At 54.3% G+C, this 13,008-nt stretch overlaps 1 long non-coding RNA gene across 1 annotated transcript; it reads right to left on the bottom strand.

The window, feature by feature from the left end:
• Positions 1-1,933: 1,933 nt before the first annotated feature.
• On the bottom strand, positions 1,934-12,662 carry LOC144677808 (uncharacterized). Its single transcript, XR_013575825.1, has 3 exons — positions 12,584-12,662; positions 7,455-7,577; positions 1,934-2,098 (listed from the first exon to the last, which is right to left on the bottom strand). It is a non-coding gene; the product is annotated as an uncharacterized LOC144677808 (long non-coding RNA).
• Between the last annotated feature and the right edge of the window lie 346 nt (positions 12,663-13,008).

Below are 13,008 nucleotides of genomic sequence, written 5' to 3'. Positions count from 1 at the left end.
ACAGTTAGTGCTTCACCGCGACCAGAGAGCAGGCAGGAGGATTAACACCCTCCCCAGAAACCTGAGCCCCCTAATCCAGTACTGAGGGTGGGGGGGGGAGGGGGCGCACTGTTAGAGGGCAGAGCCTTTGGCTGTAAGACGACCAAATCTGCCCATCTCGGGCGGGTCCCAAGGTCACTGTTGGAAGAGGACGGGGGGTGGGGGGCAGGGAGTCTCCCTGGTAACCTGGACAATTTTTATCCCTCAACCATCACTAAATGTTTAACAAGTATTTGTTCACGGGAGGTGGGCGTTGCCGGCAAGGCTGGCATTTTATTGCCCATCCCTAATTGCCTCTCGAGCCGAGTGTCTCGCTGGGGCCATTTCAGAGGGGCAGCTAAGAGTCAACCCCATTGCTGTGGGGTCTGGAGTCACACGTAGGCCAGACCGGGTAAGGACGGCAGATTACCCTCCCTGAAGGACATCGGCAAAGCAGGTGGGTTTTTATGCCAATCGACGATAGGCCGAAACTAACTTTCAATTCCAAATGGATGGATGGGGGTGGGTGGGGCGGCGGAGAGAGACAGAGACAGAGACAGAGAGAGAGCCGGAGAGAGAGAGAGCGAGAGAGAGAGAGAGAGAGACAGAGAGCGAGAGAGAGGGGGAGACAGAGAGGGGGAGACAGAGAGAGAGAGGGGGAGACAGAGAGAGTGAGAGAGCGAGAGTGAGAGAGCGAGAGAGAGAGCGAGAGAGTGAGAGAGAGAGCGAGAGAGTGAGAGAGAGAGCGAGAGAGTGAGAGAGAGAGCGAGAGAGTGAGAGAGAGAAAGAGAGAGAGTGAGTGAGAGAGCGAGAGCGGGAGACAGAGAGAGAGGGGGGGAGACAGAGAGAGAGGGGGGGAGACAGAGAGAGAGGGGGGGAGACAGAGAGAGAGAGGGGGAGACAGAGAGAGAGAGGGGGAGACAGAGAGAGAGAGAGGGGGAGACAGAGAGAGAGAGGGGGAGACAGAGAGAGAGAGGGGGAGACAGAGAGAGAGAGGGGGAGACAGAGAGAGAGGGGGAGACGGAGAGAGAGAGAGGGGGAGACAGAGAGAGAGGGGAGACGGAGAGAGAGAGGGGAGACGGAGAGAGAGAGGGGGAGACGGAGAGAGAGAGGGGAGACGGAGAGAGAGAGGGGAGACAGAGAGAGAGAGGCGGAGACGAAGAGAGAAAGGGGAAGACGGAGAGAGAGAGGGGGAGACGGAGAGAGAGAGGGGGAGACGGAGAGAGAGAGGGGGAGACGGAGAGAGAGAGGGGGAGACGGAGAGAGAGAGGGGGAGACGGAGAGAGAGAGGGGGAGACAGATAGACAGAGAGGGGGAGACGGACAGAGGGAAAGACAGAGACAGGGAGAAAGAGAGAGGCAGAGAGAGACGGAGTAAGAGAGAAAGAGGAAGAGAGAGGGAGAGAGAAAGACAGAGACAGGGAGAAAGAGGGACAGGGAGAAAGAAACAAATAGGGAGAGTGAGAGGGAGAAAGAGAGAGAGAGAGAGAGAGAGCGAGACAGAGATAAACAGAGAGGGTGAGAGAGAGAGAGAGACAGAGGAATAGAGAGAGAGAGGCACAAAGAGACAGACAGAGAGAGAGAGGATTAGGTGGAGAGGTTTAGCGAGGGAATCTCCGAGCTTGGGCCCCAGGCAGCTGAAGGCACAGCTGCCAATGGTGGAAATTGGGGCGATGCATAAGGGGCCAGATTGGGAGAGCCTCAGGAGGTCAGAGGTAGGGAGGGGGGTGGGGGCGAGGGATTTGAAGACGGGGATGAGCGCTTTAAACTATTTGACAGTCAACGCCTGCGTCATCGGCCCTCCTCAATAGCGGGCACCGACTCTTCACCTCCCCTCCCCTCCCCTCCCCCGCCGAGCGGGCGCTGCCGCGGGACCCGGCGCTCTGCAGCCGGACGGCCGCCCCCCTTACCGCTAAGCTGGCTCCGGACTGGAAGGTGTCGAAAGGGTAGATGACCCTCTCGTAGTGCGAGCGCAGCAGAGAGCCGATCCCTTTGCCCGGCGGGTAGCCCAGCCTCTGGGCCACGCGTGACCACCGCCTGTCCCGACAGATGGCTTCATAGCCGCCCTCCTCGATGACGATCTGAAAAAGATATGGGAGGGGTGGGGGGTGAGCAAAGTGGGAGTGCCGGGCCGGGATACTTCTTGAGCCAGAGAGAGTGGGTGAATCTATGGAATTCATTGCCACAGAAGGCTGTGGAGGCCAGGTCATTGAGTGTATTTAAGATCGAGATAGATAGGGTTCTTGATTGGTAAGGGGGATCAAAGGTTACGGGGAGAAGGCGGGAGAATGGGGTTGAGAAACTGATCAGCCATGATTGAATGGCGGAGCAGACTCGATGGGCCGAATGGCCTAGTTTCTGCTCCTGTGTCTTATGGTCTTATGGCCCACGCAGGACAGGGCGCCAAAATAGCGTTTCTTTCCAAAGGGCTCTCTCTTTTTTTTTGAGGTTTTCCCTCGAGGGCTGCTTTCTGATTTTTGGGGGCTTTTTTTTTGGTTTCCAGGGGATCCCCGGGAGCTAAAGATTTCAATTGCAAGCCGGACGCAGGAATTTGCTGAACTTGCGCTCCACCCTGGGGATGGGACCGCAACGAGAAACTGGGTGCAGGGCAGGCGGCTAGGAATCCAATCGCAGGTCGTCTCTCTGGCCAGAGAGGCCAGCGTGAGAGAGAGAGCGAGAGAATATGGCACTGGAGAAGCAGCTCCTCACTAGATTCTGCTCCCCCCATGCTCACTGCCCACTACTCTGCGTTGTGTTCCTGCTCTCAAATAAGAGGACCGTGCCTGCGATTGTTCAGCCCTGGACCAGGGGAGGGCCGTCATGTAAGGTGATTTTGGATGAAGGGGGGGGGGTGGGTTGACTTAGAAACAGAGAAACTAGGAGCAGGGGTAGGCCATTCGGCCCTTCGAGTCTGCTCCGTCGTTCAATATGATCATGGCCGATCCTCTATCTCAACCCCGTACTCCCGCTCTCTCCCCGTACCTCTTGGCGATTCCCGCTCTCTCCTCGTGCCCCTTGTCCAGGAAGCTATTTCCTCCTTAACTATGATAAAAGCAAAAAAAAAACTGCGGAGCCTGGAAATCCAAAACAAAAACAAAAATAAAAATAGCTGGAAAAACTCAGCAGGTCTGACAGCATCTGCGGAGAGGAACACAGTTAACTCTCCGAGTCCCCATGACCCTTCAACAGAACTAAGTAAAAATAGAAGAGAGGTGAAATATAAGCTGGTTTAAGTGGGGGGTGGGACAGGTAGAGTTGGATAGAGGGCCAGTGATAGGTGGAGGTAACCAAAAGATGTCACAGACCAAAGGACAAAGAGGTGTTGACGGTGGTGATATTATCTGAGGAATGTGCTCATTAAGGGTAGAAAGCAGGACGAGCAAGGTGCAGAGAGCCCTAGTGGGGGTGGGGTGGGGAGGGAAGGGATCGAAATAGGCTAAAAGGTGGAGATAAAACAATGGATGGAAATACACTTAAAAATAATGGAAATAGGTGGGAAAAGAAAAATCTATATAAATTATTGGAAAAAATTGTTCAACAATTTTAGATCATGAACTCTCTCCTCCATCCCCACCCCCTTTCCGATCCCCCTTTTTTCCAATAATTTGTATAGATTTTTCTTTTCCCACCTATTTCCATTATTTTTAAGTGTATTTCCATCCGTTGTTTTATCTTGACCTTTTAGTCTATTTTGATCCCTTCCCTCCCCACCCCACCCCCACTAGGGCATACTTCAGTTCTGTTGAAGGGTCGAGTGGACCCGAAACCTCGACTCTTTTCTTCTCCACTGATGCTGCCAGACCTGCTGAGTTTTTCCAGGTAATTCTAGCTGTACCTTGCTCGTCCTGCTTTCTCTACCCTTAATGTCACCTATTATCACATTCCTTAGATAACATCACCGCCGTCAACACCTCTTTGTCCTTTTGTCCATGACATCTTTTGGTTATCTCCACCTATCACTGGCCCTCTATCCAGCTCTACTTGCCCCACCCCCCCACCCCCTTAAACCAGCTCATATTTCACCCTCTCTTCTATTTTTACTTAGTTCTGTTGAAGAGTCATGGGGACCCGGAGGGTTAACTGTTTTCCTCTCCGCAGATGCTGTCAGACCTGCTGAGTTTTTGCAGCTATTTTTATTTTTGTTTTTGTCCTTCTTGACTATATTCAGCGACCTGGCCTCCACAGCCTCCTGTGGTAGAGAATCCCACAGGTTCACCGCCCTCCGAGTGAAGAGGTTTCTCCTCATCTCAGTCCTAAATGGTCTACCCCGTATCCTGAGACTGTGACCCCTTGTTCTAGACCCCCCGAGCCCAGAGGGAACATCATCCCTGCATCCGGTCTGTCCATCCCTGTCTGAATTTTATACGTTTCAGTGAGATCCCCTCTCACTCTCCTAAACTCCAGCGAATACAGGGCCTAGTCGGCCCAGCCTCTCCTCATACGACAATCCTGCCAACCCAGGGATCAGTGGCCTGACTGGATTCTTTTGCCCCTGTCTTTGCCTTACTGGGGGCCGCTTGTGGTGGATCAAGGGTGGATTCGCCTGCCGCCCCCTCTGTGCTTTGAGCCCTGGAGTGGAAGATGTGCAGCTCAGTCCTGTGGCTGGGATTACAAGGCCCCCCTTACATTGGCTGTGATGGGAACGCTCCTGGGTCTGTCTAACTGACTGACCTCCCCACCACGTGACAGGCTTTTAACCTTCTGGACATGTAGCGCGTCGTTGGGGCAAGTGCAATTTAAGCTGTGCACCGGTGGGGAGGGGGGGGCCTGGATTTTATAGCTTCTCCCGCCCTCCCCTCCCAAACAATGCGGACAGGCACAGAAGCTGGTGGGGGCTGAATTTCTCTGGGACAGTGAAACTGCCTGGAGGCAGCAGGCCGGAGAGGGATAGGGGAGGGACGGTGGTGCGCAGGGAGCTTTACACTAGCGCACACGCCCCCTCTCGCGCACAAGCCCCCTCTCGCGCACACGCCCCCCTCTCGCGCACAAGCCCCCTCTCGCGCACATGCCCACTCCCACGCAAACGCCCACTCTCACGCACACGCCCACTCTCACGCAAACGCCCACTCTCACGCAAACGCCCAATCTCACGCACATGCCAACTCTCACGCAAACGCCCACTCTCACGCAAACACTCTTACACATTATCTCTCACAATCTCACACACACTCATACAGACACACTCAAACACTCTCACACAAACACACTCTCAGGCACACACACAACACTCTCATACAGATGCACTCAGACACTCGCAAACACACAAACTGACACACGCTCTTCCACAAACACACACTCAAACTCTTACACACACTCACAAACAGACACACTCTTACTCTCACACTCTCACACACACACATTCAAACACTTACACACACATTCAAACACTTACACACACACACTCAAACACTCTTACACACACACACACTCAAACACACACACACTCAAACACTCTTACACACACACACACTCAAACACTCTTACACACACACACTCAAACACTCTTACACACACACTCAAACACTCTTACACACACACACTCAAACACTCTTACACACACACACACACACTCTTACACACACACACTCAAACACTCTTACACACACACACAAACACTCTTACACACACACACTCAAACACTCTTACACACACACACTCAAACACTCTTACACACACACACAAACACTCTTACACACATCACACTCAAACACTCACACACACACTCAAACACACACACACACTCAAACACTCTTACACACACAAACACTCTTACACACACACACACTCAAACACTCTTACACACACACTCAAACACTCTTACACACACACACTCAAACACTCTTACACAGACTGACACACACACACACTTGCACTCTTATGCACGTACTGACACAAAAACACACATACTCACAAACACTTAAACACACTCACACAAACAAACACGTGCGCATGCACACTGTCTCACTCGCAAGCACTCGCGCACTCGCAATCTCAAGCTCAATCTCGAGCTTGCAATCAGGAAGAGGCAACCCCTAGTCATTCTCTTTCCCGCCACCTTAGATACCACAGATAGCAACATAGCCAGCACAGTTAGCAACCAACTTCGCAAATGCGAAAGGCTGCTCCCTTGCCATGGGTGGGGGGAGGCGGGTGACAGTGGGAAGCAGAGGGAGGGCCATCCCCAGGACACCCTGGCTGCACCACCTCATGACTCATTTTACAGCAGCATTCAGAAAGGCCAAGAGGTAAGCACCTGCCCTGTGACATCACCTGATAGAGGGTTAGGAAAACCAGTTACACAGCGAGTTCCTCAGCGAAACCACAATGATGGGGGTCAGGGTACAGGGAGCTTTACTCTGTATCTAACCCCGTGCTGTACCTGTCCTGGGAGTGTTTGATGGGGACAGTGTAGAGGGAGCTTTACTCTGTATGTAACCCCGTGCTGTACCTGTCCTGGGAGTGTTTGATGGGGACAATGTAGACGGAGCTTTACTCTGTATCTAACCCCGTGCTGTACCTGTCCTGGGAGTATTTGATGGGGACGGTGTAGAGGGAGCTTTACTCTGTATGTAACCCCGTGCTGTACCTGTCCTGGGAGTGTTTGATGGGGACGGTGTAGAGGGAGCTTTACTCTGTATGTAACCCCGTGCGGTACCTGTCCTGGGAGTGTTTGATGGGGACGGTGTAGAGGGAGCTTTACTCTGTATCTAACCCCGTGCTGTACCTGTCCTGGGAGCGTTTGATGGGGACAGTGTAGAGGGAGCTTTACTCTGTATCTAACCCCGTGCTGTACCTGTCCTGGGAATGTTTGATGGGGACGGTGTAGAGGGAGCTTTACTCTGTATCTAACCCCGTGCTGTACCTGCCCTGGGAGTGTTTGATGGGGACAGTGTAGAGGGAGCTTTACTCTGTATCTAACCCCGTGCTGTACCTGTCCTGGGAGTGTTTGATGGGGACAGTGTAGACGGAGCTTTATTCTGTATCTAACCCCGTGCTGTACCTGTCCTGGGAGTGTTTGATGGGGACGATGTAGAGGGAGCTTTACTCTGTATGTAACCCCATGCTGTACCTGTCCTGGGAGTGTTTGATGGGGACAGTGTAGAGGGAGCTTTACTCTGTATCTAACCCCGTGCTGTACCTGTCCTGGGAGTGTTTGATGGGGACGGTGTAGAGGGAGCTTTACTCTGTATGTAACCCCGTGCGGTACCTGTCCTGGGAGTGTTTGATGGGGACGGTGTAGAGGGAGCTTTACTCTGTATCTAACCCCGTGCTGTACCTGTCCTGCCAATGGTGAGCACACGTTTTAAAGACATGATTTGTGACACCGTTGAGCTCCAGAGGGAGTCTGCAGCGAAGGAACTGATGACATGGTGCACGGCACCGGTAACCCTCAGCGCACCTCGAGTGTAAAGAAACACACAGAAATCCCCTCGTTACCTTGTTCAGGCTGTACAGGTCCAGGATCCGTCGCTCCACATTGGGAATTTTTAACGTCGACCCCTGGAGCTCCCAGAACTTGGCGATTTGATCCAGAAAGTTTAATTTCACGCGGGTCTGCGCCTGGCCGGAGAGAAGCAAGGGAACAATGAGCCTACAGCACCACGACCGCACGTCCGCTTAGCTAACCCGACCATGCTGAAGCTGCAGCGAGCGAGCGGGGACCCTCAGCTTGGAAACGGGGGCTGAGACCCTGCCGCCTGCCCCCACGAGAGAAAAAAACTGCCCCCCCCCCCAGCCCGAGTCTCCCTCCGAATGAGTTCACCTCAACCAGTTGGCGTGGGAAGAGGGCAAGCGGGGCAGGCGCGCCTCCCCTAGACCATCAGCCCGCAAGCCAGAGCCCCGAACTTCCTGGCCCCGCCCGTCGTCCTAATCCTCCACCCCGCTCCCAGGCTCTGACCTCTCTGTCCTCGGCCTGCCGGCTCCCAACGCAAGCTCGACGCGCGGGGCACCGTCTTTCCGCTCCGCGCTCTGCCGTCTTCTGGACTCCACGCGGATTTCCAACAGCCTCAGGTCGTAACCTCCGTATTTCTCCGCTGGTTTTGCCCACCCCCCATCTCTCGCTCTCACAGCATTCGGGCGGTAGCTCTCCTGCCATTCGCACCTCCTCGAGGCACGGTCTTCGTTTCTTCACCTGTCCCATTACCACTCCCTCTGGCCTTGCACCATGAACCCTTTTGGTCAGTTAATCTCTCCCGCTCTGCGCCCTGTAGCAAATCTCCCCCTTTTGTTCTTCTTTACACGCCCCCACCCCACCCACCACCCCCAACTCCTTGCGCTTACCCAAAACCGATGCCGCTTCTAACCTTGCCCAGTTCTGATATAAGGGTCGCGGATCTGAAAACATTAGCTCTGTTTCCCTCCCCGCAGACGGCTAATTCCAGCATTTTCTGCTTTTAGCTAGTCAGCCACTGCCCCGCAACACCACCCCTCCACCGACATGGAGAGATCGTGAGAACTGGCACCTTCCAAGGTCCGGGAGACAGGGGCCCATTCGAGCTGGGGGGGCAGCCGTCGGTAAAGGTTCACCGGGAAGGGGCTCTCCCGCTACGGCGCACCAAGGGCCTGGAAACCGAGTAAAACCCCTCCGGCTGTACACACGGCGGAGAGCATTTGACGCAAAACGTATGCCGCAAATCTAACCCGTCCTTTTTACGATTTACGTCAACGACTTGGATGAGGCGAGCGAAAGCATGGCAGCTAAATTTGCAGATGGCACAAAAAGATAGGAAAGTATGTTGTGAAGAAGACATGGGGAGGTTGCGGATGGATATTGACAGGTTGAGCGAGTGGGCAAAGATCTGGCAAACGCAGTTTAATGTGGGGAAAATGTGAAGTCGTGCACTTTGGCAGGAAGAACAGAAAAGCAGAGTGTTACTTAAACGGAGAACGACTGCATTAATTCTGAGGTGCAGAGGGATCTGGGTGTTCTAGTACATGAGCCACAAAAATGCAGGTACAGCAAGTAATTAGGGAGGATAATGGAACGCTATCCTTTATTACGAGAGGGATTGAACATAAAAGTAAGGATGTTATGCTTCAGTTAAACAGGGTATTGGTGAGGCTGCATCTTGAATACTGTGTGCAGTTTTGGTCTCCTTATCTAAGGAAGGATGTAAATGCGTTGGAGGTGGTTCAGAGGAGGTTTACTAGACTGATACCTGGAATGAGTGGGTTGTCTGATGAGGAAAGGTTGGCCAGACTGGGTTTGTTTCCACTGGAGGTTAGAAGAGTGAGGGGGGGGTGATTTGATTGAAGTTTACAAGATCCTGAACGGCCTGGACAAGGTGGACGTGAAAAGGACGTTTCCTCTGGTGGGTGAGTCCAGAACTAGGGGAGTACAGTTTTAAAATTAGGGGTCACCCTTTTAGGGCAGAGATGAGGAGAATTTTTTTCTCTCCGAGGGTTGTGAGAGTTTGGAACTCTCTGCCTCAGAAGGTGGTGTAAGGCGGGGTCACTGAATATTTTTAAGGCAGAGGTAGATAGATTCTTGTTGGGCAAGGGAATCGAAGGTCATTGGGGTTAGATGGGAATGTGGAAATCGAAACACAAGATCACAGCCATGATCTTATTGAATGGCGGAGCAGGCTGGAGGGGCCGAATGGTCCACTCCTGTTCCTATTTCGCACGTTCTTATTTTCAGTGCAGTGAGCTTACATCAGAGGATGGCGCACTGCACTGGGAACTGTGTCGCAACATCAAACCTGAACCATCACCTACTGTATTGTTCTTTTTAACAAATTTTACGAATGAAAGAACACATTGGGAAACAAAAACACAAGGGGCTGGGTTGCAGGCCGACTGAGGGGTCGAGAGGCCCTCGGGACAGGCAGCGGGTGCCAGGAGCCGGGGGTGGGGGGCTCCCTGTTCAAATCCGATCAAGAAAGACAGCACTTGGCAGGCGATGCCGAGAGGCCTGGGCGGCTTTGCCTGGGCGGGCGAGACGGACGGGCGAGCGGCTTTGCCGCGGTGATGCTTCTGCGGGTCCCGGGGCTCAACGTGCAAGCCGAATGCGGAGCGCCCTCGGCTGTGGTCGCACGGCAAGCGAGGGAGTAGAAACCGGTCTCTGCCATTGCACCCCTGCACCCCCGGGGTACTGAGGCACCGAGGCTACCTTGCAGCTCCACTCGCGAGCCGAGTAGGGATAAGGGATTTTATTTTATTTTCTCATTCGTTCCTGGGGTATGGGCCCAGCCTTTATTGCCCTGCCCTAATTGCCCCTTGAGAAGGCGGGGGGGGGGGTGAGCCGCCTAGTTGAGCCGCTGCAGCCCCATGTGGTGGAGGTACACCCATGACGCTGTTAGGGAGCGAGTTCCGGGATTTTGACCCAGCGACAGTGAAGGAACGGCCGATATATTTCCAAATCGGGATGGTGAGAGTGGCTCGGAGGCGGACTGGCAGGTGGTGGTGTTCCCAAGTCCTACGTAGAGAGATGGGGGGGAAACTGGGCCTGTGTTCCCTAGAGTTTCGAAGAGTAAGAGATCTCATTGAAGCCTACGAAATATTCAAAGGGATGGACGGGGTACGTGAAAGTTAAGATGGTCGGGGAGCCTAGAATCAGGGGACACGATTTCAAAATAAGGCGGGGAAGCCACCTAGGACCGAGATGAGGAGAAATTGTTTTACTCAAAGGGTTGCGAATCTTTGGAATCCTCTACCCCACAGGGCTGTGGAAGCTCAGTCATTGAGTGTGTTTAAGGCAGGGATTGACAGATTTCTAAATACCAATGGGGGTAGTGTGGGGGCGGGGAAAAGGCATTGAAGTGGATGCATAGCCATGAACGTACTAAATGGCGGAGCAGGCTTAACGGCCTACTATTGCTCCTGTATTCCCCATGTGTCTGCTGCCCTTGTCCTTCTAGGTGGTAGAGGTGGTGGGTTTGGGCGGCGCTGTCGAAGGAGCCTTGGCGAGTTGCTGCAGTGCATCTTGTAGATGGTACACACACTGCTGCCCCTGTGCGTCGGTGGTGGAGGGAGTGAATGTTTGTGGATGGGGTGCCCATCAAGCGGGGCTGCTTTGTCCTGGACGGTGTCGAGCTTCTTGAGTGTTGTGGGAGCTGCCCTCATCCAGGCAAGTGGGGAGTATCCCATCACACTCCTGACTTGTGCCTTGTAGATGGTGGACAGGCTTTAGGGGGGGAGTCAGGAGGTGAGTTACTCACTGCAGGATTCCCAGCCTCTGACCTGGTCTTGTAGCCACAGTATTTATATGGCTGGGTCCAGTTCAGTTTCTAATCGATGGCAACCCACCCCTCCCCAGCCACCACCACCCAGGGTTTCTGGCTACAAGGTTGGGTTGGAGAAGCTGGGGTTGTTCATCTTGGAGCGAAGGGAGATGGGGGCGGGGGCGATGTGAAAGAGGTGTAAAAGATTATGACAGATTTCGGTAAGACAGACAAGGAAAAATGGGGGGGCGCGGGGAGGGGTAGAAGGGGGCACAGGTTTAAAGCTTTTGGCAAATGGGGGAGGGCGAGGAAGAACCTTTCTCCCTCACAGCGAGCGGCAACGGCCTGGAATTCGCCTCCTACAAGGGCAGTGAAGGCGGTGAGTGATTTCAAAAGGAAATTGGACCGGAACTTGAGGGAGTTAAACTTGCAGGGCTAGAGGGAGAGAGCGGGAGAACGAGGGGGGTGCGGAATGGGTTGCTCCACAGGGAGCCAGCACAGACTCGACAGGCCGAATAGCCTCCTTCTGGGCCATAATGACACCGTGACATTAAAAAAAAAGAGGTCGGGGTGGGGGGAGGTGGATCTCATGGGCATGGTGTCCAACGAGTTGGGGATCCTCAGGCACAGCAGGTTGTGCAGGAGGTGTGGGGTGGGGGGAGAGAGAGGATTTAGGACTAAAACATTTAGGCCAAAGCTTTGCAAATTACTCGTTCAGCCTTGGCCGCTGTCCTGTGTCCAGTTCAGACCTCCGCGCTCTAGGGAGGATGTCGAGGGCCTCCCTCCGGGTGGGGGGAGATTTACCAGAAGGGTTCCCCAGGGATGAGGGGACTCCGGATCACGTGGAGAGGCCGGAGGAGCCGGGATTGTCCTCCTCGGAGCAGAGGAGGTGAAGGGGTGGGGGGGAGATTGAATCGAGGGCATTCAAAATCACGAGGATGGTGGGGGGGGGGAGGGGGAGGGGGGGTCTCGATCGAGGAAATAAGGAGAAACTGTTCCCGGTGGCAGGAGGGGGACAGAGAATCGGCGAGGGAATTGGGGGGGGCGAGGAGGTGAGGAGAGTTTTATTCTGTTGGCGCTGCCTGAAAGGGCGGTGGAAGCAGATTCATGCTCAAAAAGGGGGAATTGGGTCAGTACTTGAAGGGGAAAATTTTGCAGGGCTGTAGAGGGGGGGGAAGGAGAGAGAGCGTGTGGGGGCTGATTGGATAGCTCTTCCAGAGCTTATACGGGAACAGTGGGTTGAGTTGGTCTCCTTCTGCGCTGCAACGATGACGGAACTGAAAGCGGGACAAGCCCGAAGCTGAAAAGGCAGGAGGAGGGGGGAGGGGGTGGGGGTGGGGGTGTGCGCAAGGCGGGATTCGGCTGGCGTCTTTCATCCGCTCACTGTGGAGCGGCAGGACTCACCTCCAACTCGTTCAGGCGCTGGATCCGGGGAGTAAACTTGAAGTTGTCGACCTCGACAGCGAACGGCGGCTGCCAGTCCTGGAGACGGAACGTGCGGGGGTGGGGGAGGAAGGAAGAGAGGTTTGTGGGGGGTGTGGGGGGGGGGGTGGGTGGAGAGAAAGGAAACACAAGTATTAGTAGGTCACAACCCGGCCGCACCCTTGGTCAGGCGGCAGAGAGCTTCCAACCTGACCGCGCGTCAGTTATCGCTGAGGCCGACACGGAGCCTGACGTCCGATGCTGGATGCGGTTCCGCGATCGGACAGCACTTGCCGGGCAATCCCAAGCGCGCCAAGGATCCGCACGAGCAACCGGTTCGAGGTCATCAGTCGATCTCAGAACGTGGCTAGCGCGCGAGAAGCTACGCGAGTGAACCTTCTCTGAAC

The sequence above is a fragment of the Cetorhinus maximus genome, unplaced genomic scaffold (genome assembly GCF_964194155.1).
Source record: "Cetorhinus maximus unplaced genomic scaffold, sCetMax3.hap1.1 HAP1_SCAFFOLD_3083, whole genome shotgun sequence".
In the NCBI taxonomy this organism is placed as follows: Eukaryota; Metazoa; Chordata; class Chondrichthyes; order Lamniformes; family Cetorhinidae; genus Cetorhinus; species Cetorhinus maximus.
The sequence above is the reverse complement of the archived record's forward strand: the minus strand, read 5'-3'. Positions and strand labels throughout refer to the sequence as shown.